The sequence below is a fragment of the Hylobates moloch genome, unplaced genomic scaffold (genome assembly GCF_009828535.3).
Source record: "Hylobates moloch isolate HMO894 unplaced genomic scaffold, HMol_V3 SCAFFOLD_5, whole genome shotgun sequence".
Taxonomy (NCBI): domain Eukaryota; kingdom Metazoa; phylum Chordata; class Mammalia; order Primates; family Hylobatidae; genus Hylobates; species Hylobates moloch.
The window spans coordinates 120,110,552-120,131,044 of record NW_026652280.1 but is presented as its reverse complement, the minus strand read 5'-3'; the positions used below and the strand labels follow the sequence as shown (position 1 = coordinate 120,131,044).

General features: G+C 35.5%; 1 protein-coding gene and 1 long non-coding RNA gene across 7 annotated transcripts in view; both read left to right on the top strand.

Annotated features, from left to right (window-relative positions):
• LOC131383534 (uncharacterized) overlaps positions 1 to 15,281 on the top strand; it is a 32,718-nt gene extending 17,437 nt beyond the window's left edge. Inside the window, exons 2-4 of the long non-coding RNA XR_009213674.1 lie at positions 6,642 to 6,727; positions 12,257 to 12,389; positions 15,141 to 15,281. This is a non-coding gene — a long non-coding RNA (uncharacterized LOC131383534). The remainder of the gene's footprint in view (positions 1 to 6,641; positions 6,728 to 12,256; positions 12,390 to 15,140) is intronic.
• The window catches only part of NTNG1 (netrin G1), a 348,354-nt gene that overhangs the window by 140,491 nt on the left and 187,370 nt on the right, over positions 1 to 20,493 (top strand). The window lies entirely within an intron of this gene.

The following is a 20,493-nucleotide window of genomic DNA, read 5'->3' as shown; positions in this document are numbered from 1 at the left end:
GTAACTTAAAAAAAAGAATTTCTTGATGTCTTATTCCATCAACATCAGTGAGCACTTAAATTCTCAACATGAGAGTTTTAATGACCCTAAACTTTCTTCTACTTTGCCTTCTCCCATTCCACTGATCACCTCAGTTATTCTTATTTTTATGTTGTTAGGATTCTTAATAGTTACGTTTTGTGCTGTAACCATAACCAGGGTTTCATGTTTGATCCATAGGTTGATTCTAAAAGTTAAAATTCAAGTAGACTGGGGTTACTATGACTACATTGATGTTGGTCATGGATGAAATGAGTAATAGGATTACATTTCCTTCTCTATAGAACTATGGTCTTGACCCTTCAGTCACTCAGAGAGCATTTCCAGCACCAAAATTAAGTAGATTATTTTAAATGACCTCAAATTGCTTAAAATAATGTCACATTATTTTTTGGCTCATATCTGCCTCATATTAATCTCTATACTTTTTTGTACAGTTTTTTCTTTTCCTCCTTGTTTTGTTATTGACAATGGAATGTATGTTTATCATAGTCTAAAGTTTTTCATCTTCTCAATTACAAACTTAGTTGTATATTGTCACCATTTTTCTTGTTTACTTTCCTCTTGAATTCACGTTGGAGTCAAATTATTTAACAATTAGCATGACATCATCACTGACCAATCAAGGCAGAAGTCATTTTTAAACAGCCAACTGGGCATTCCTGTGTGTGCACACTAACAGCTCTGCCTAAGCCAGCAGCACAGATGCCACGCTAGGTTTCTACCTTTCTGTTCCTGCAGAATGGCCTAATTATTTCTTGACTCTCCTTACTTCTGTTTTCTCCTTCATATTTCTAGAATACATCTTCAGCTTCCTCCGAAGAAAAATGTGGAAAATTAACTTTAAAAGAGTGAAAAGTCTTTTACCTTCATTCTGCGTTGATGACTTGGCTTGGAATATAATTCTGGGTAGAAAACAATATTTCCTTGGCATTTTTAAAGCATTACTCCGTTGGCTTTTATTTTTCATTTTTAATATTTTTAAAGATGGGGTCTCTTTCTGTTGCCCAGGCTGGAGTGCAGGGTTGTGAACATAACACATTGCAGCCTCAAACTCTTAGCCTCAAGCAGTCCTCCCACCATGGGTTGCAGTCCTACCGGTAGCTGGGACTAGAGGTGCACACCATGTTTGGCTTTCAATGGCTATGGGCCTCCAGTGTTGCTGATGAAAAAGTCTGATGACTTCTGAATTCCTGTTCCTTTGTTGGTGTGTGTGTGTATATGTGTGTGTGTGTGTGTGTGTGTGTGTGTGTGTGTGTTTTACTCTAAACCTTCTTGGATCATTTTTTTGGATTTAATATTCTAATTTATATCTCCTAAAGATGTATGATATGTTTTGGTGCTGGCCTTTTTTTTTTTTTTTCCTCACTGTTTTGGTTATTCTACAGGGCCTCTCAATCTGAAGGTTAATTTACTTCTTTAGTTGTGGAAATTTTTCATTTTTATTTCTGACAATCGCTTATTCTATGTGTTCTTTGCTCTATTCTTTGCAACTCTACTAGTTGTTCTTTGGATGTCATGGGTTGAATCTCTGTATTATTAACCTCTTCTCTCTTAAGTGTGTATGTGTGTTTGCATGTCTATCTTCCTTTGAGTTTCTCCTGTATTATTAATTAATTACAATTTTAATACCATTCTCTGTTTCCAGAATTATTTGTTTCCTTCAAGATCAGTTTTCTTTTTGTGTGTCTTGACTTTTCTCAGGCATGCTGTAACTCCTCCTCCAATATCTCATGATTTTTGGTTATCCACTCTTATATAAGAGTCAAGGTTTGGGAAGTTGGCATGGCTTTTTTTTGGCCACTATATAAGCACATTATCCTATAACTCTCCTTTATGAATGAGAAGCCTAATTCAGAGCTTGTTACTGGGCAGGTATTCCCACCTGGCAGGGAAACCTGCCAAAGATCAAACTGCAGGCTGCAAGCCTCAGGACCACAAATGCCAAAATAAGGAGGGGTGCCAACATTCCTAACAGAAACTTAGGTCATCCCTAGACAGTTTATTTAATTTATTTCACAAACAGTCCTCTGACTTATTTTATTTTATTTTGGCTGAGAACGACGGCCAGACTGCCAATCACTTCGAGTAATGGAAATGGAAGGGCAATTGTTCTATATAATATTTTCTCTTTCTCTTCCTGTTTTAAGCCCCACATCTCACCCTTACTCTCATGTAACCCTCCAGCCAAGAGCCTGCAGCCTTTCAGGTTTCTAACCTTCTCACCTTCTTAATAGTCCTCTTATAGCACATTCTGGTGACTGCATTTCTGTTGACCTATCAACATTTCCATTTGTTTTCTCCCATAAATGTGTTGAAATCTTATATCTTTATTGTTATATGTCTATTCCTCTTTGTACTTCCACACAATTATGTACATATAAAACACTGTTACTTCAGAGCCCCCAGTAGAGCTAGGACATGAATGACTAGCCTCAGTCTGCTATCTTCTCCCACAAGTCCCTTAACTGCTCTTGGAATTTATATTTAGCAGGGATTTTTTTTTCAGAAAAATAATATGATTAGTCTTTTTCTAAAAAAAAGAAAAATGAATTTGTTTTTGTTTATATTTTGTGAAATTTGATGGTTATGTTCAAGAGTTTTCAAGATAATTGAGGATTTTGAATCAGTTCACAAATGTGTTAAGAATTGTAGAATTTTCATGTTGTTGGCACAGAACTGTGAGGAAATGAACCAATCCTAAATTAAATGTCTACTTTGCCCTGCATTTTCCTCAATTACATATTAGGCTTAACTTGTGTACTTGGTTAAATTGTTATATATCTATATCTATATATATAGATATAGATATATATATGTGTGTGTGTGTGTATACACATAAATATATATATAACACACACACAATTTTATTTAAAATATGGTCTGTGGGCTACTGCATATCAATGTTTGTTAACTGTCCGTGACAATATAAACTTTTACCAGAATATAAATCAATTAAGTTACTAAGCATACTTTGCAGCAGTTAACATTTTTCCCTAGCAAGACATTCTCAATAAAAGAAGTAGTATAATGGCTCACATTTTGTCAAAAAAAGATACTGATCCAATCACAGACAGGTAACAATTTTCAGATCAGCACTAGTCTTTGGTTCACATCTTGAGAACACTTGCAGACATCAGTTAGAATAGTGCCTGGCAGAGAAGGCATTGAATAAAGTGCTAGTTCAGTCTGACACATGGGCTTTTTGGAATAAATTTGAGAACTGTTACAATCATTTACAGATACGATGCTTAATTTTGTATCTCTTTCTTGAAACAATGGAGGAAGTTTCAATAATTTCTCACAGTGGAAGTTTTGTTTTCTTTCAGTTTGACAAAATCCCATAAACCACTTTGGTTTGTTTAATAGAAAGCAATCATTTAAGTTGCCAATGAGATAATATCCAAAACCGTTTCAGACCTCTACTTGTCGCCAACCCTTGCCTGTCTGTTCTTTCTCCCTATGAACCCTCATCCTGAGACTTCATGCTAGCTGATTCTAATTAATACCCTGGGATCTGCAAATCTTTATGTGTAAATTGCTAGTGAGGTGGGTAGTGAATTACTATATCAATATTTGTCTGCTATCATGAGGCCCTCCAGAATTTAAAAATGATCTCTCCATCTCTGCCTGCTGATGAAAGGTAAGATATTTCTGTAACACTACTGAGAAGGCACTACCTCCTGAATATTCACTATTGCATAATCGGGCAATGGTCAGTCCCCTTCTGTTGGCCCTCAAAATTCCTTGATTCTCTTCCCAAACACTTTTACCTGAAGAGAAGGCCGCCCACATTATAGCTCACTGTCTGGTGCTAATCCACCCTTGGTTCTAGTTAGCTTCAGATCCCAAAGATTATATTATAGCACTGTCCTTCAGTCTCATTCAGACCAAATTCCTGGAATGGCCTAGTTTCTAAATTGTGCTTGTCTTAGACTGTTCAGGCTGCTATAACAAAATACCCTCAGGTAGGTAGCTTACAAACAACAGAAACTTACTTCTTACAGTTGGGGAGGCTGGCAAGTCCAAGATAAAGGTGCTGACAGATTCAGTGTTTGGTGAGGGCCCACATTCTGGTTCACAGATTATACCTTCTCACTGTCCTCACTCGACAGAGCGGGTGAGGAAGCTCTCTGACATCTGTTTTATAAGGGTATCAATGCCACTCATGATGGCTCCACCCTCATGATCTGATCACCTCTCAAAGGCCCCACTTCCTAATATCATCATTTTGGTGGTCAGGTTTCAACATATAAACTTTGCAGGGACACAAACTTTCAGACCCTAGCAAGACTCTTACCATTTTTGCCTTTTACTCTGAGAGTAGCACCCAGTCTTTCCCAGAGATAACCTTCCCTCTGACTTCTACCACTCAGTTGATGCAACATTTAAGAGGCTATATACTATAGTCCAACTTGATTAGAATCTCTAACCTTTTTCAGCCACGAGTGCTCTGTCTCCTTTTGAGACCTACCAGTTCTTCTTTCCTAGGATGCCATGTTGGTGCAGGGCATCACTTGGGGCAACTCCTAACAGAGCCTGCTCCAGTCCTGCTACATTTCAACTTGCAAGCTCCACCCTGTCCAATCCTCAGATAAAGAGCACCAAACCCACATGGGTTATGTTAGTGCAAATAACCTTGTTAGTCACTTTATTCATTTTCAATTTTCCAAGTACATATAGAAACATTATTCTTTTGTATTTAATGATTACCTTGTAATGAGCAAGTCAGATTAATTGCTGTATTGCCATTTCAAATATGTTAGCTGTATCAGGCCTAGACCGTTTCAATAGATCTGACCCAGATACTTGGTATTTTTTCTCTGTTCAATCCAATTTACACACCGTTGCCATGTTAGCTTCTTCAGTTTGCCACATGAATCCTCATACTTGTGCTGAAGAACCTATGGTGGATCCCTATGGCATAACAGATGGAGTTCAAGAACTGCTGCCTGATCATTAAGCCACATCATCAACTCAGCCATTGACTCCTATACTCTAAGCTGTCTTTCAGTTATTCAGTTGCATGCCCTTAATTGTTGCCTCTAATTTTGGCATATTGTTATATCTTTCTTTTGCTTTCTACTGATTCAGTTTTTATGCATCTTCTACAGCTCAGTTCAAATGCTGTCTCTTCAGAATAATCTTACTTGAGAACCTCAGCCAAATGTTATCTTCTCCTCTTTGGAGCATTCATTTTATTTTCTGTCATTTCCACTCATTTGTTAGTTTACTTATCTCCTTTTTTGAGTAGTAGCTCCTTGAGGGTAGGTGTTGCCCCTTTATGCATCAGTGTACCATCATAGTGGCTAACACGATCTCTTTCATGTGGATGATATTCAATACCTAGTCAGTGAATAAATTATTGATTGTTACAGAAGAGCAAATAAAGTAACTATCGTAGTGGCCACTCAATCAAGATGATTTGTGAGAATTTAAGGAGAACCAACATCAGGAGAATTTGGGCCACTCTTGGTGAAGAAAACCTAATTCTGATGATACTTGAATATCCCCACTCTCAAGAAAATAATTTACGTTAAAGTATTCATTGGTTTACAGATACCTGCAGAAACCTTTGTTGTATATATGCAATAATGGTATTTGGACTAAAGAAGGTAAGAAATGATGTTTTATTTGTAAATCTTCAGCAAATCTATACTTAAGAAAATTGGCCTAATAATTGATTCACTTCATGGAAAATTAGCCATTAAAAATTATACTTCACAGGTTGCAGTAACATGGAAAATGTTTACATAATGCCAAGCAAAAAAGTAGAACAAAAATTATATATATACTATAATCTGACTGTGTTTTTTTAAAAAATATGCATAACACAAGATTGAGGGAAAGAAATAATCACCTCCAAAATGTTAACAGGTAAGTGTGCTGGCATAACTATGGGTGCTTTTTTCTCCATTACAGTATTTTGCATATTCCAAGTTTACTTTAGAGAGTTTAGTAGACCGATATTAAAAAGTGAAGAATTACAAAGGGAAGGAAAATGCCTAACAGAATTAACTCTAACTTATTGGTAGCTGTTGATAGATTGATTAGTCCACTGACGTAGAATGATATACAGGGAGGAGTACAGGATTCTAAATTTTATTTAGATTAGTCATGGATACATCTCAATGAATAATTTGTATCTCACTGATTGTCAGTCACATGTATAAAAATATTTTTGACCTATATTAAGTTTTGTGGGACATTTGAGAATTACTAATTTTTCCCCAAAATTGGGTTATTCTACTTGATGCTGTAGGAAAATATGGATTAAACTCAGATACAACTTTGCACAACTATCCAGAATAACACGAAGTAGAGTGGATAAGTAATGACACTCCTTTCTAGAGAATTATGCTCTATAATTTGAGAATACAAGAAAGCCTAACGCCAACCCATGCTAAGGAGGTGCATTTATTCTGTTGTGTCTAGCTTTTAAACTTGCTTTCACAGATGTTGGATTACATGGTTACTGATGATGAATCATAGGAAAAATGAACAGCTAAACAGCCTAATGTACCTTTTTATAAAAGTGAAAGGAAATTAGGTTCCACTTCTGATTGTCATTTTTATTTACATTAACTTTCTCCCTTTCAAAGGCTTGTATTCACACAAGGATTATTGAGAGCTAAGATGTGCATGAAAGAATGATCAAATACAACAGAAGTGAGTGCTGAATTTTATGGTAAGAATAAGGCAGCTTTTTAATATATGAAAATAGTGTTTCTGCATACAATCAGCAATTCTATTTGTGGTGCTTGACATTCAGTGTTAATGCACCAACTCTAAAGCTTATTAAAAATGGCAGGAGACACATTGGCAGCATAGAAGCAGGTCAGAAATTGTCGAAAACAATGAGAGCTTTATGATCAACCATAAAATTGCACTTATTTTAGAAATCTGACTTTTGCATGGAATCCACAGGTATAGAATCAATAGCCCCCAAATAATGCAGACAATCCCAGCAGTACGTTTCAAAGATCTCAAGTTGTGGGAGGGGGAAAAGAGCCTTCATTTGTTGTTTTTCCCTTTGTTCTCTTTTTATTTGATGTGTGACACTCGCTCCTCACTGCTATCTCTTGGAATTAGCAATAGAATTAACAATAAAAAAAAAAGTCTGTCTTTCTTTCTAAAAGAAGGAAATACATCAAAGAGACTATGAAGAGGCTGTAGGAGATCTGCAGTCGCTTTGTCATTTCTGAAGATGTTTGCTGCAAATTCCCTTAAGCAGATGTAAAGGCTGTGGGAGCTATTTCTATTGTTACTTCTGTATCAAATTCATCTAGGAGCCACTCCTAGACTCTAATTCCGTAATTATCCAGGTGCCATGGGAAAATGAAAACTACTCAATGGTGTAGAAGTGGCTGAAGGTAGGGGAGGATCATCTAATTCAGCATGGCATTTTTGGTCTGCTACTTGCTAAATGAGTAAAATCTGAGGCCCTCTTTCATATTTCTCAGTAACAACTCTGTGCTTTGTAGCATGTCTGACAGACAAGTCATTTCACTCCTGCCACCAATGATGAGCTATCCTAGTGATGCCTAAACCTTCTGCTGAAGAAATAGGAACCATGCAAGGAAAAATTAGGAAACTGAAGCTGACAGGATCTTGTAGAGAGTACCCATTAATGAACACCATAGAGGATTGCATGTTCCCATTCATTATCTTTCTGTAATTTATATCTGATTTTCTACAGATTATGCAGAGGCATTATATGAATATTTGTTATAGCTACACATTTAGAGAAGCAAATAGAATTATTTAATAAATGGGTGAAAGTAAGAAAAGAGAAATAATTCATTTCTCTTTTGCAATTCACAAAGTCACTTCCTTAGGGTGTATACTCCAACAAAGTTAAGTGCCTTTTATGCTATTTGTCTGCTGGTAGTAAGTTTATTTACATAAAAGGGCTTACAAATAAATATTAATTCCTGGTTGTTGATGTGATTTATTGTAATGTCCATAATTTCCTTTATTCCAGTTCTAAAGATTTTGCCAAGAAAAGTATAAATCTCAACATCCAAATTTCAAAAGTATTAATATATTTTTAGGCCAACAAAGATTTAGCTTATTCAAATAATAACACTAAGCACTGTATCCTTCACACATCTGTACAGGGTGTTTGTACATTTATAAAAACTTTGTAAATTATGTGCAAAATTGTATAGCCATTTACAGCTGCATTTGGTTTTCTGAGGCATTTTGAAGGCTCATTTTTCTTTCACATGTAGAATACCTATTGATATAAAGGAATAATAGATGTATTTATTTATAAGAAGAAGAATAGGGTGTTCTAGCTGTGGAGGCTACAGACCAAAAAATTGTGCATAGTGTATATATGGCTTTACATAAAGCATTATAATAAATTAGTTACTGTGTTTTAAAATATCTCCTCCCTCTCAACCAATTAAAAAAAACAGGTGATGATAAAACACTATTTAAATAATTGGCATAAAGTGTAACCAGTTCATCACTACTTTGTTGATTAGGTGTAACACAGAATACCGGTTACCTGGCCCTTGGTTAACTACTACATATTTTTTGGAGCATTAGCCTTCAAAGACTTTCCACTGCTTGGCAAGCATGCCAGAAATGTAGTCAAACTCATTTAAAACAGTGCAGTGGCATGTGCCTGTAGTCCCAACTACTCAGGAGACTGAGGCGGAAGGATTGCTTGAGCCCAGGAGTTTGAGGCCAGCCTGGGCAATGTAGTGAGACCTTGGTCTCTATAAAACAAACACACAAAACTATTTTAAATTTAGAGTGTCGATGGTAGGGAAAAAGGTTGAAGATGAACATTTGCAATACATTTTGAAGACTTTGAATGTGAAGCTAGGGAGTTTGACTTTTATTCTCTAGGTGGGAAAGTAATGGTTAGGAGCAGAGATTTACAGTTCACTAAACACTTTATTTGAATTCCAGCTTTGCCATTAGTTGAGCTTTATGGCCTGTGGCACTCTCAGTTGTAAAATGGGTACAGTACTCCTTTTTTAGATTAGGATAAGGACAAGGAGACTATATAATATAAGGTAATATAAGATAAAGATTGCATACTGTCTGGCACTTACGAAAACTTAACAAATGACAGCTATCACTATTTTAACCACCCGGGAGACTTTTGAGCATGAGAATACATAATCGCACCTATCATTTAGGAAGATTACTCTGACCACAGCATGAAGGACAGAGTGAGTGAAGCCTAAAGGAAGGAAGAATAGAATTATAAAGATCATTACAATTATCCAAGCAAATATTATTTAAAAGCCTGAAATAGGGTACAGAAGGATAAATAAATGGCATCATAAAAGAATAGCATCAATGGGGTGGGATAACTGATATATACCTGAGGTAAAAGCAAGAGAAAAAATGATTTCAAAAATGTGAACATAAGGGTCTAGGAGGATGTTAACTCAAACTTGGAAACACAGTGAAATGATAAAGTAGGGTTTGGAGTTTCCATGGGACATTCAGACTGGGATGTCTGGCTGGACCATTGAAAATGAGGACCTGTAGTATAATGAAAAGGTTGGCTTTGGAGCCTGTATGTTTGAGAGGCATTTGCATTGAAGTACAAATGGAAGCCAAGAAATATGTAACATGAATATTGTGAAATAGTCTGGGGACAGAGAAAAGGTCTAAAATCGCACCACTGAGAAGTTGCAACATTTATGATGGAGCAGGAAGATAATCAAATAGAGGTGTTCTAAGAGTTGCTGAAAACATTTGAAGATAGCAGGAGAAAAGGGAGTAAGGAAAGGTGGTATAGAATGAAGCCAAATAATTTGCAGTTGAATCATCTATATCCTTAGAAACTTCAGTTTTTATTGCAAGGGATTGACAAATGAGTGGGGGTTGATTAAGAGGAAACAAATATAAAATACTGCTCTGACAAATTTGGTAGTTAATGGAAGTCAAGAAATGTTTATATTTCAAGAAGGTTTGATTTATGTATTTTATTCAAAAGTTATATATTCAGTCTCATTGGATGAACGTTGAAGTCTTTTCTGAATCAAGGTTCAATGATTGTCTTAGTTTCCCTTCTTTCTAGTTTCTCAGTTTCATAGATAAAAGTCAAGATAAGTTTGTTATAATACAAGTACACACACAAGAAACCTCGACTTAATAAAGTATGACTTCCTCTAGTCAGTTGTCTCTTCCATTGACCTCATGATTATTTCAGAATCTACAAATGCCTCCTAACTCCTCTTCCGGCTTCTCTTTATTCTCATCAGTCTACTTCAGTGAGAAACACAGACCATCAGAAGTGCTGATTCTTTCAACTTTCCACCATCAAATCTAAAATTCGTATGTGCTCTGAATATCCTGGTTTTTACTTCTGTCTTTTTACAGTGATCTGGGCTGATCCACTCACCTACTATGCAGGATTTCTCTCCTCTCTCTTCATCAGGAACCTTGTGCTACTAGTTATTACCTCATCCCCATGTGTATGCAGCTTCACTTTGATGCCTTCCTGTCAGTCATCAAACAAGCTCAAATCTCAACCAAATATTTATAAAGTCCTCACTTTACTACCTCTCTCCAGCTTCTTTTATAAAGAAGTTGATGTTAATTTCAAAGCTTCATAAAGTTTGACCAATCTTTAACAGACAGATACTCACCTTGCCTCCTGGCTTTGCAAGTTTCTCTGCTTAGAATGTCATTCCCACCTCTCGAGTGCCCTCCCCACCCCAAGGTTTTTTATCCTTATGTTGTTGTTCTCAACTTAAATATTGCTTCATTATAACAGTCTTTCTTCAACCCTAGCCTGGGCACTCTTCCTTATTCTAGTCCTTCTAGTCACCTCTTGTCTTTCTTTCCTAAGAGACTGTAAATTCCACAAAGAAGAGATAATATGTCTTGTTCATTCTTATGTGGTGTGTGCTGCATACAGCCTGGCATAGAGTAAGCCCTCATTAAATTTTTGTTGAGTGTTCCCTGCAGTTTCTCATTAATACATTCCCTAGCACATTTATTATAATGTAATTTACCTAAAGAATTGATTTACATTCGGTTGATTTTTATATTAACTGATTTTTATGTATTGATTTTTGCAGTAAACCAAGGAATATTTTCATATGAAATCGTATTTTCCCACTAAGAACAATTATATTTTCAAGTATGTTTCCACTGAAAGAGTATTGACCTCAACATATGATAAAACCATCCTTGACATTTCTGTATTTATTTCAACAAGCATTATTTCTCTGCCATATGTATTTAATTTTTCAGTTTGTGCATTTAGTTCTCCTGTACCACTAATAACTTAGTCAACCAGACACATAAAGCATACATATTATGTGTCCTGTTGAATATTATGTGTCTGGTTGACTAAGCTATTTGTGTTATAGGAGATACCTATACCACTTAAGGGTATACATATTGAAATATAGAACAGAATTATTTCACAATTCATTGAGTGTTTTAACTTACTCATGGCTTGAGAGCCTCAATGACTCTGCCTTCAAGCCAAGTTTATTTTAGCAAAGCAGTACATGTAGAAGAGTGAAACCAAGTACTAGAAAAGAAAGAGTATGGTGATAGAAGATTTCCTGAAGTGACAGCTGAAAGACGTGGACCCTGACCCAAACACAGTGACTGATTAACTGTGTGACCTTGAATAAGGCATTTTTAAATCTGCTTCATTTGCAAAATTAGTGCAAATAATTTACACCTAATTTTTAAGAGGATAAACTTGCCTTAAAAGTGTATTCTATTTGTTAAGCATTGTCAGGGGTACTGGAATTCAGCACAATCCTTATACACAAATATGTTGTCTTCTTCATATGGACACAAACCAGGAAGGTCTAAAATTAAATGAAAATATGCTGTTATATTTGAGGTGATTAAGTACCTAATGAACAGAAGAGACCATCCATGCTATAACATATAAAGCAAGTAGGATTTCTTATTAAATGGTAGGACCTCTTTCCTGTCAATACAGTAATAATAAGATTGAGGGGAAAAAAGCATATAATTGCATGCTTGCATGTAAAACCCACTCATGTATATATATTGAATAAAAGAGGGAAAGACCAGATGGGTTACTCAATGAATTAGATTGTTTACATATTGGTTACACATGTGGAGATATTTTAAAGTGTGTATATACATATATATATATATGTATACACACACACACACATATATGCATAGATAAATACAGTTGACTCTTGAACAACACATATTTAAACTGTGTGGGTCTACTTATACACAGATTTTTTTTCTACGTCTGCCACCTCTGAGACAGCAAGACCAACCCATCCTTTGTCTCCCCCTCCTCAGCCTACTCAATGTGAAGACGACAAGGATGAAGACCTTTATGATGATCCATGTCCACTTAATGAATAGTAAATATGTGTTCTCTTCTTTATGATTTTCTTAACATTTTCTTTTCTCTAGCTTACTTTATTGTAAGAATATAGTATATAATACATATAACATAGAAAATATGTGTAACCAATTGTTTATTTTATCATTAAGGCTTTTGGTCAACAATAGGCTATTAATAGTTTAGTTTTGGGGAAGTCAAAAGTTATGTGTGAGGTTCTGACTGTGCCAGGGGCTAGCACTCCTAACCCATGTGTCGTTCAAGGATCAACTGTACATGTACATATGTGTATGTAAATATATGCCTAGACAAATATGTATGTGTGTACGTGTGTGTGTGTTTTTCATAAATGTATAAGGTTAGCATTTCACATAAAAGGAAAAATAAATAATTCAAGAAATACTGCTGATTTATCAACTGCTTGAAATATAGTAGAAATGTAGAACTTTTATAGTATACCTTACCTCAAAATATGTTCCAAATGAATAAAAGATTAAATGATGCATTATATAAACTTAAAAGAAAATACATGTGAATATTTATATTTAGTTGGATGTGAATACATTTTCTAAATTCTATCTAAAACCAAAGGTAGGAGCCAGAAAGGAAAATAGTTTTTAGACATGACCTTATTAAAATTTAAACTCTGTTACATCAAAAACATTCATAAGAAATATTCCAGTGACAAACTAGAGACATTTTGCAATGTATATGACAGAGTTAATAATCTTAATAAAAGAACTCTTTCAAATTAACAATTAATAAGACAGAGACTTGTAACCAGAAGTTTTTTTTTTTTAAGTAAAGGCAAAGGGCTTAAATAAGAAATTTACAAAGAGAAGCGAGGAAGGCAATGGGTCGATAAACATAAAAAACTGTTCTACTACATTAGTTCTTAAAATGCAGATAAAAACAAGATGCTTCCTGTTGATAAGGGTGTGAAGAAATGGTCACTCACATTCCCTGCCAGTGGGAGTATAAGTGTGACCTTTCTAGCAGACAGTTTAGAAATACCAGTGTTGCCAGTGGCAGATCTGTGTGGGTCTGCAGCAACCTCAATTCTTGTGTCCTTAGATGAAAATTCGACTGAGGGGCATAAGGCAGGTAGAAGGAGAGACGGAGGCAAGTTTTAGATCAGGAGTGAACATTTATTAAAAAGCTTTAGAGCAGGAAATGTTACAGTAGGTAGCTCATCAGACATGAGCAGAGCAGGAGAGGGTTTCCCCCGCTCTACCCCACACACCAGGAATGTCAGGCGATCCTCAGATGATGGTTAGGCAGTTGTTAAGCGGTCTCTCTAAAATAATAATTGGTCACTGCCAGCACCAGGGAAAGGCAGTCTCCCAAAAAATAGAAGCACCTGAAGCTGGTGATCAGCACCTTCCCAATAAGATCTCCGGAGATGGGCAGATGGGCTCACACATGCTAAGAGGCAAAATGGCAGAGTTTAAATGGTATATGACCTCCTAGGGTCATTAAGTTGGTAAGGGAAGAATGCTTCAGTAAACACACTGCACATGCTCACCTCTCATGTGCTAGCAGGCCACTGTGCATACGGACAGCCCACCCCAGGGAAGAATCAAGGGAAATGGGATGCAAGACCCTGCAAGTATGCCCACATATAGAACCCCAAGTCAAAAGGCCGAACTGTGCACTTGTCTTTCAAGTTACCCCCATGGCCCACTTCCAAGTGTAATTTCCTTCCTTTTGTTCCTGCTCTAAAACTTAATAAACTTCCACTCCTGCTCTAAAACTTGCCTTCGTCTCTCCTTCTGCCTTATGCCCTTCAGATGAATTCTTTCTTCTAAGGAAGCAAGAATTGAGGTTGCTGCAAACCCTTACGGATTCACTGCTGATAACACTATAAGTATTAACAGCTTTTAAAATGTGTGTACCCATTGATCCAACAATTTTATCTTTAGGAATTTAAGAAATGATCAGAAATGTAACCAAAAATAAGTGTACAAATATGATCACTTAGGGGTTATTTATAATAAGGAAAAATGAGAAATGGCTACCCAAGCATTTTGGCTAAGGTAGATTTAAAAAGTATGAAGAAGTTTTAAAAATCTTTTATTAAAAGCAACTCTGTAGCATTCATCAAGAATGATATTTCTTAAATATTTATACCCTTTGACATATTGATTCATATTCTAGGAATTTTTCCTAAGGAAGCAATTGGAAAAACAGATAAGCTGAATTCATAAAGGCACTCATTGCAACATTATAGCAATCTATAATCCATTGGATTATGAGCATTGGGTAAACCAATAATACAGCCTTAGAATTGGAAAGTATGTGCCTATTAAAAATGTTGTTTATACAATGTTCCCAATATCTTGGAAATTTACATATGTGGAACATTAGAGTAAGAAAAGAGACTGTTCCTGGGTCCAAACCAGCACTCTGTCACCATCTATTCTGACTTCTCTAACCTCTAATTTCTTAATATATAAAGTGGGGGGTATAATTATTCAATGCTTATAGGGATTTTGTGATGTTGTAAGGATTAAATTAGATAATGAACATAAAGTACTTATCAGAGGCACAGAGCACTCTAAAAATTAACTATTTTTTAATGACATATAAGAGTCTGTAAAAGGATGGCTATAACTGAATATAGAGTGAAATAATTTACTACAGCATTAAAAGTGGTTATCTTGGAATGGTGCAGTTATAAGTGATTTTTTTTCTTGTGTATATTTTCCAGATTTCTTTACTTTCATGATTTTTTAAGTATATTCGTTTTGTTTTTTGTTGTGTTTCCAAGTGGAAGATAGATAAAGGATTCTGAAAAGAAAGAGTAAATCAGACAGGCAGCAGCAGTAGCCAGGAGCTGGACAACCAGGGCAGAGCCTCTGTCAGCCAGCACCATCTGCCACATAGCAAGCAGGCAGCATCCTGGACGAGGAGGTGTCTCCTAGTTGGCAGAGCAGTGGTTCTTCAGTCATGGTGTGTATCCAACCAACAGTGGAGCCTGAGAACAACAGGGATGCCAGGGGCCCAAGTCCAGAGCTTTTAATTTGATAAGACTGAGGTGAGATGTAAGTGCTTGAATTTTTAATAAAGACTCCACCTGTGATTCTAACTCATACCAAAATTAGAGAATCCCTAGGCTAGAGCATGGTATGAATAAGGCCAAAGTTCCATGTTGCACCCCCGAGGGAGTCCCATAGTTAGCCGCTTTGTGTGCCTGCAGGCTGCATGCCTGTTCATTGCCATATGTCTAACCAAGCCTGGGCCAGTTCAGAGCATGAATAGAAAGGAGCAAATTACCTCCTTCCTTTTTTCCTTTCCACTTCCCTACCCCTCCACTACTAAACCTATAATCCGAAACATATGTCCTGTTATTAGTGAATCAGTAATAGCACCTTCACTAGACAGTAAGGGGGCATATTTTTAAAAGAAATGAGACTTAGACAGCTAAATATGAGGGTTGATGAAGATCAGGTGAATCAGGCAATCTAAAAAAGTGGTCAGTTTGGTGAGATTCATGTTTAAGAGGGCAGAGTAGCTTTGCTTTACAGAGATTAGTGAGAGTTTGTAGTTCTTTACTGTTTATCTGGAATCCCCTAGCATTTTCTTCATACTTTTGCTGGTATCATTTATCTGCCATTTTGTGACATTACATTAAAATATAATGAGTTCTAGGCCTGAGTTCATCTGAAGTTCAGGGTGTTGCAACATATAAAATGAGCTGACCCCATGTGAGTCAGAAGTGTTTTCATCCAATACAATATCCATCTAAGTGCACTCAGTAAGTGAAATCTTTGCAACACTCAGACATCTGATTTAAACTTGCCCTTTTGCAAATTCCATTTATGTTTGCTTTTGAAAATAACTTTTAATTAAAATCATCCCATGGATTTTACACTGTGTTCAGTTTCTGATGTCAGAAGGTGGTTGTGTAATTACATTAGGGTTGGTTGGGATGTGCAGAAGAATCACTTGTGCCCTTGCCTTTTTAAAGTGGAGCCCAGTGGAGCAAATTATATCACTTGAATATTCCTGTAGGTCTCAGCCAACTTTGCTTCTTTTCTTGTGGTTCCCTTTAGATGTGATTGTTTTAAGCTTCATTACCTATACCTTTTGGCTTATTCATTGTGGATATATCCATTTTCACTTTGCTTCATATTAACAAATCCTCTTGCTTCTATGGTGGATTAAATAAGCCAGCTTCTTTCAAGGGTTGGAAACATTAAGTAACCTTGCTGTTTGTCACTAGTTTCCCTGTGCCATAGTGAAGCTGCATTTCATGGCCTTTGGCTTATGCAATTGACACCAGAAGAGAACAATGGGTTTGTAGTGTAAGCATGAAGAAAACAGGTCCTAATATCTGCCAGACTTAGTTCCAGTCCCCTCTTTGAATTCGAGTTATGGCAACACTCTGTTTTTTCATTTTTAAAATGAAGATGATACTATGAATTTTGCAGGGTTATTTATACATTAATAATAATGTACATAAAGAACCAGGGATATAGTAGGCATTTAATAAATTGTAGCTATTGTTATGAATGCATAGAAAGTATATATATATATACACACACACACATATATATGAAGTATATAAATTATGCAAAGCAGAAAAAACTAGCTAAAGTAAATGATGACAGAATCAAGAATCAAAATTGTGTTTCAAGAAGTATTACACTTAACAAAAGCAGGCTGCTAACTGCCTAATTCAGTGGGTATTTTAATATCTTCGTGCACTATAATTTACTGCCATATTTGTCCCTGTTGACCACTTTCAGTCTCTTGTAACTTCGTATGCCCTTGACCCATTCTTTCCTTATTTTCTTCTAACCTTTTTGGCTCGTCCGTCTTTGTCCCTTTTAAATAAGTGGTGTCCGCCTCAGTTGATCCTCTTAACGATAGTATTACTCAGGTTTCATCCTCAACCTTCTGATCTTTCCATTTCATGTAGCCTTTCACAGATTTGACTAATGATTCACTGGTAAACATTAGATTCACATTTACTGACTGTTACCTATCAATCCTGCACCAATATTCCAAAAGGGAACTCACTGAATTTTCATATGCCTTCAATTAATTCTCCACCTGGATGAATGATATCAGTATTTACACAGATACACAAACCAGAAATCTAGACTTTTCAGTGGAAGGAATCATAGGTCAACATCTTACTCAGGACCTAGAGGACAAGTTTTAAGAATAGCTGCTTCAACATATGGAACATAACAACCGAGTACAATGTATGCACATTGCATGAAACCTGATTCGACAATCTAACTGGAAAAAGACAGTTTTTAATCACTAAGAGAAATTTAAATAGGATTATGCATTGTGGAATACTGAGGATTATTTTTTATTTTAATTAGGTTTGATAATATAATTCCAGTTATATCTATATAATATAAATATAACTACACATAATTATAAATATATGAAATCGATATTATTTATATGAATATATGAAATATATTTACATTTATATATAACATAAATGTATACATTACATATACTAATATACTATAATATATATTAATATAATTCCAGTTACATATAATACTCCAATTATATATATATCATTCCAGTTATATTATATATTTTATATATATATAAAAAACTAAAAGATAATAACTAAGGATGATTATAAAAAGATAATCAGAGTACTTACCCTACAGGTTACTTTTAAGACTTTACATGTCTTACTTATTTCAGTTTGTTTCAGTACTTATGCTGTGTTCAGTTTTTGTTATCAGAAGGTGATTGTGTAATTACATTAGGATTGGTTGGGATGCTCAGAAGAATCATTTGTGCTGCTGCCTTTTTAAAGTGGATAACAGTGGAGCAAGTACTATCTGGTAAGTACTCTGGTTATCTTTACAGATGAGGACACACACACACACACAAACACGTACATATATATAACATCGTATCTATATATATATATAAAACATCGTATTTATATATGTATACACACATACATACATCAGTTAAGGATACATGTTGTAAATTTAAGATTGAAGGACCTGATGTATTCTAGCAACAAATAAATTGAAAAGATAAAGAAAAAACAGGGGCAGTGGTGATAGAAGACACAAGATGAGCAAAATAGTGGTAACTGTGAAAGTTGGGTGATAGGTACATAGTAATTCACTATATGATTCTACTTTTATGTATGTTTGAAAATTTTCTATTAAACATCTAACCAACGATATTTATGGGCATCCCACTCCAGTATCAAGATCACCAGGAGTGGATCCCTGGAATCTGCATTCTTAAACAGTTCCCCAGGTGATTCTTATGTGCTCTATGATTTAAGAACCACTGTTGAGATTTAAGATTCAGGATCATTTCTGTAATAAATTTGCCTCTCCCCAAACAACAATTGCTGCTGTTGGAGACGTCCAAGAAAAATCTTAACTTCAGTGATGAAAATATCAACACATCAATCTCAAAGATGAAAAACACTAGCAGGAATTCTGCCACATAGCAGAGCCTAGTTACATTGTGGGGACATAAATCCGATCTATTTCATGAAATAGAAGTCATGTTTTTAGAAATTACCTACTTTTTATTCCTAATGCAATAAAAGATGACATTGTCTCTATTGAGCAAAAGCAGAGCTGGATAAGAAGAGCATGCTACATAATGAAAATGACAATAACTGAAATAAAAGTCTTATTTGAAAGTAGTAAAAAGCAGACCTGACATTGCAGATAATCAAATCAGCCATACCCAGAATACTGAGAAAATGAAATCATGGATTTTAAAAATGACTCAGAATATAATTGGCATAGAGGTCAGTCATGAAGATAAACCTATAGACTCAACAAATGGATCAAAATTAATCATTAAAGTTATAACAAAATGTATTTCTGAATTCTGGGGATAAAAAGACCCCAAAATAGTTGAGTTTATTGTATCTCGGGTAATTTTAGTAGTCAGGGTAATGACACAAACTGTATCTTGTTATAATTTTTAAATTATTGGAGATAGTGATAATGAATTCCATGTCTCAGAGCAGAAAAGTCACTTTACTTCAACAGGAGTAAAAGTTACCTTTTTTCAAAGTTCTCATCTGCGCTATCATAGACCTTAAGACAATGAAGCAACTCTAGTATTTCTGGGGTGAGGACAGGGAAATACTGAGTTATTATTCATATGAAAAGAAATCATATGATAGTAACATAGCAGAGAATATGCCATCCAAGAAGCCGTTTTGCCAAAGTTATTCACACATACAGTTAAAGTCACTGAAGGAGAAATCAAGAAAAGGGTCTTACATCTTTTGAGTCTTATTTTATGATAATATTCTATTGCATCAATTCTAAATTTAACTTTTTGTCCCACTTATTTTGTCATCACTGAAGTCAAGAGGCAATCAATAGTGTCCTACAATTGAACTTTGACAGGTGACAGTTGTGACATAGTTGTCACTGCCTGCACATGCACACATCTGGCTGCAGCTCCTGTTGACATGACTGAACAAGGGCAATCCCTTGATGCCTCAAATGAACCATTTCAGCATGATTGGAGAAAGGAATATGAGTTGTGATTCTTGCCTGAAAACCTTCTACTGGCATCCTCTAGGAAGATCAAGAAAATATAAGCACCAAACTTACAAAACGGTGTTAGCAGCTTGGGAGAAAAACCCTGCAGATGGTAAAAAGCACTTTGTGAAGAATGTTGCTTTGGACTATGGGTACATACGGGTAGTGTTGCCTTGGGTTATGGGTACATTATACTATTCTCTCTATTATTCTTGGAAAGTTTTTGAAATTAAAAGCCTTTTTAAAAATCAGAAGAAGAAGAAAGCAGGGAGAAAGCAAAAGGAGATAATGCATTCCTAATGCTTCTGATTGTCCAGGTGATATTGAGTAGAAAAGCACTGAAATGGACATGTGGACAACTCAAAGTTGCAAAGTGATACAGCAAAGTCAGTCTAACGAAGTAACCATATATGTTTCTTTTAATATATTAACAAGAGTGGTGTCTGATGCAAATCTGTACTTAGGTCGTGTACTTAGGTCTGTACTTGAAAATCAAGTATAAAATAAAAATTGTAATAAAGCGTTATGTCATAGTTTAATTTGAAGCATTTTTTTTCTTTGTGGCGCATACAGTGGTACTTCTCAAAATCAGTGGTGTAGTGGATT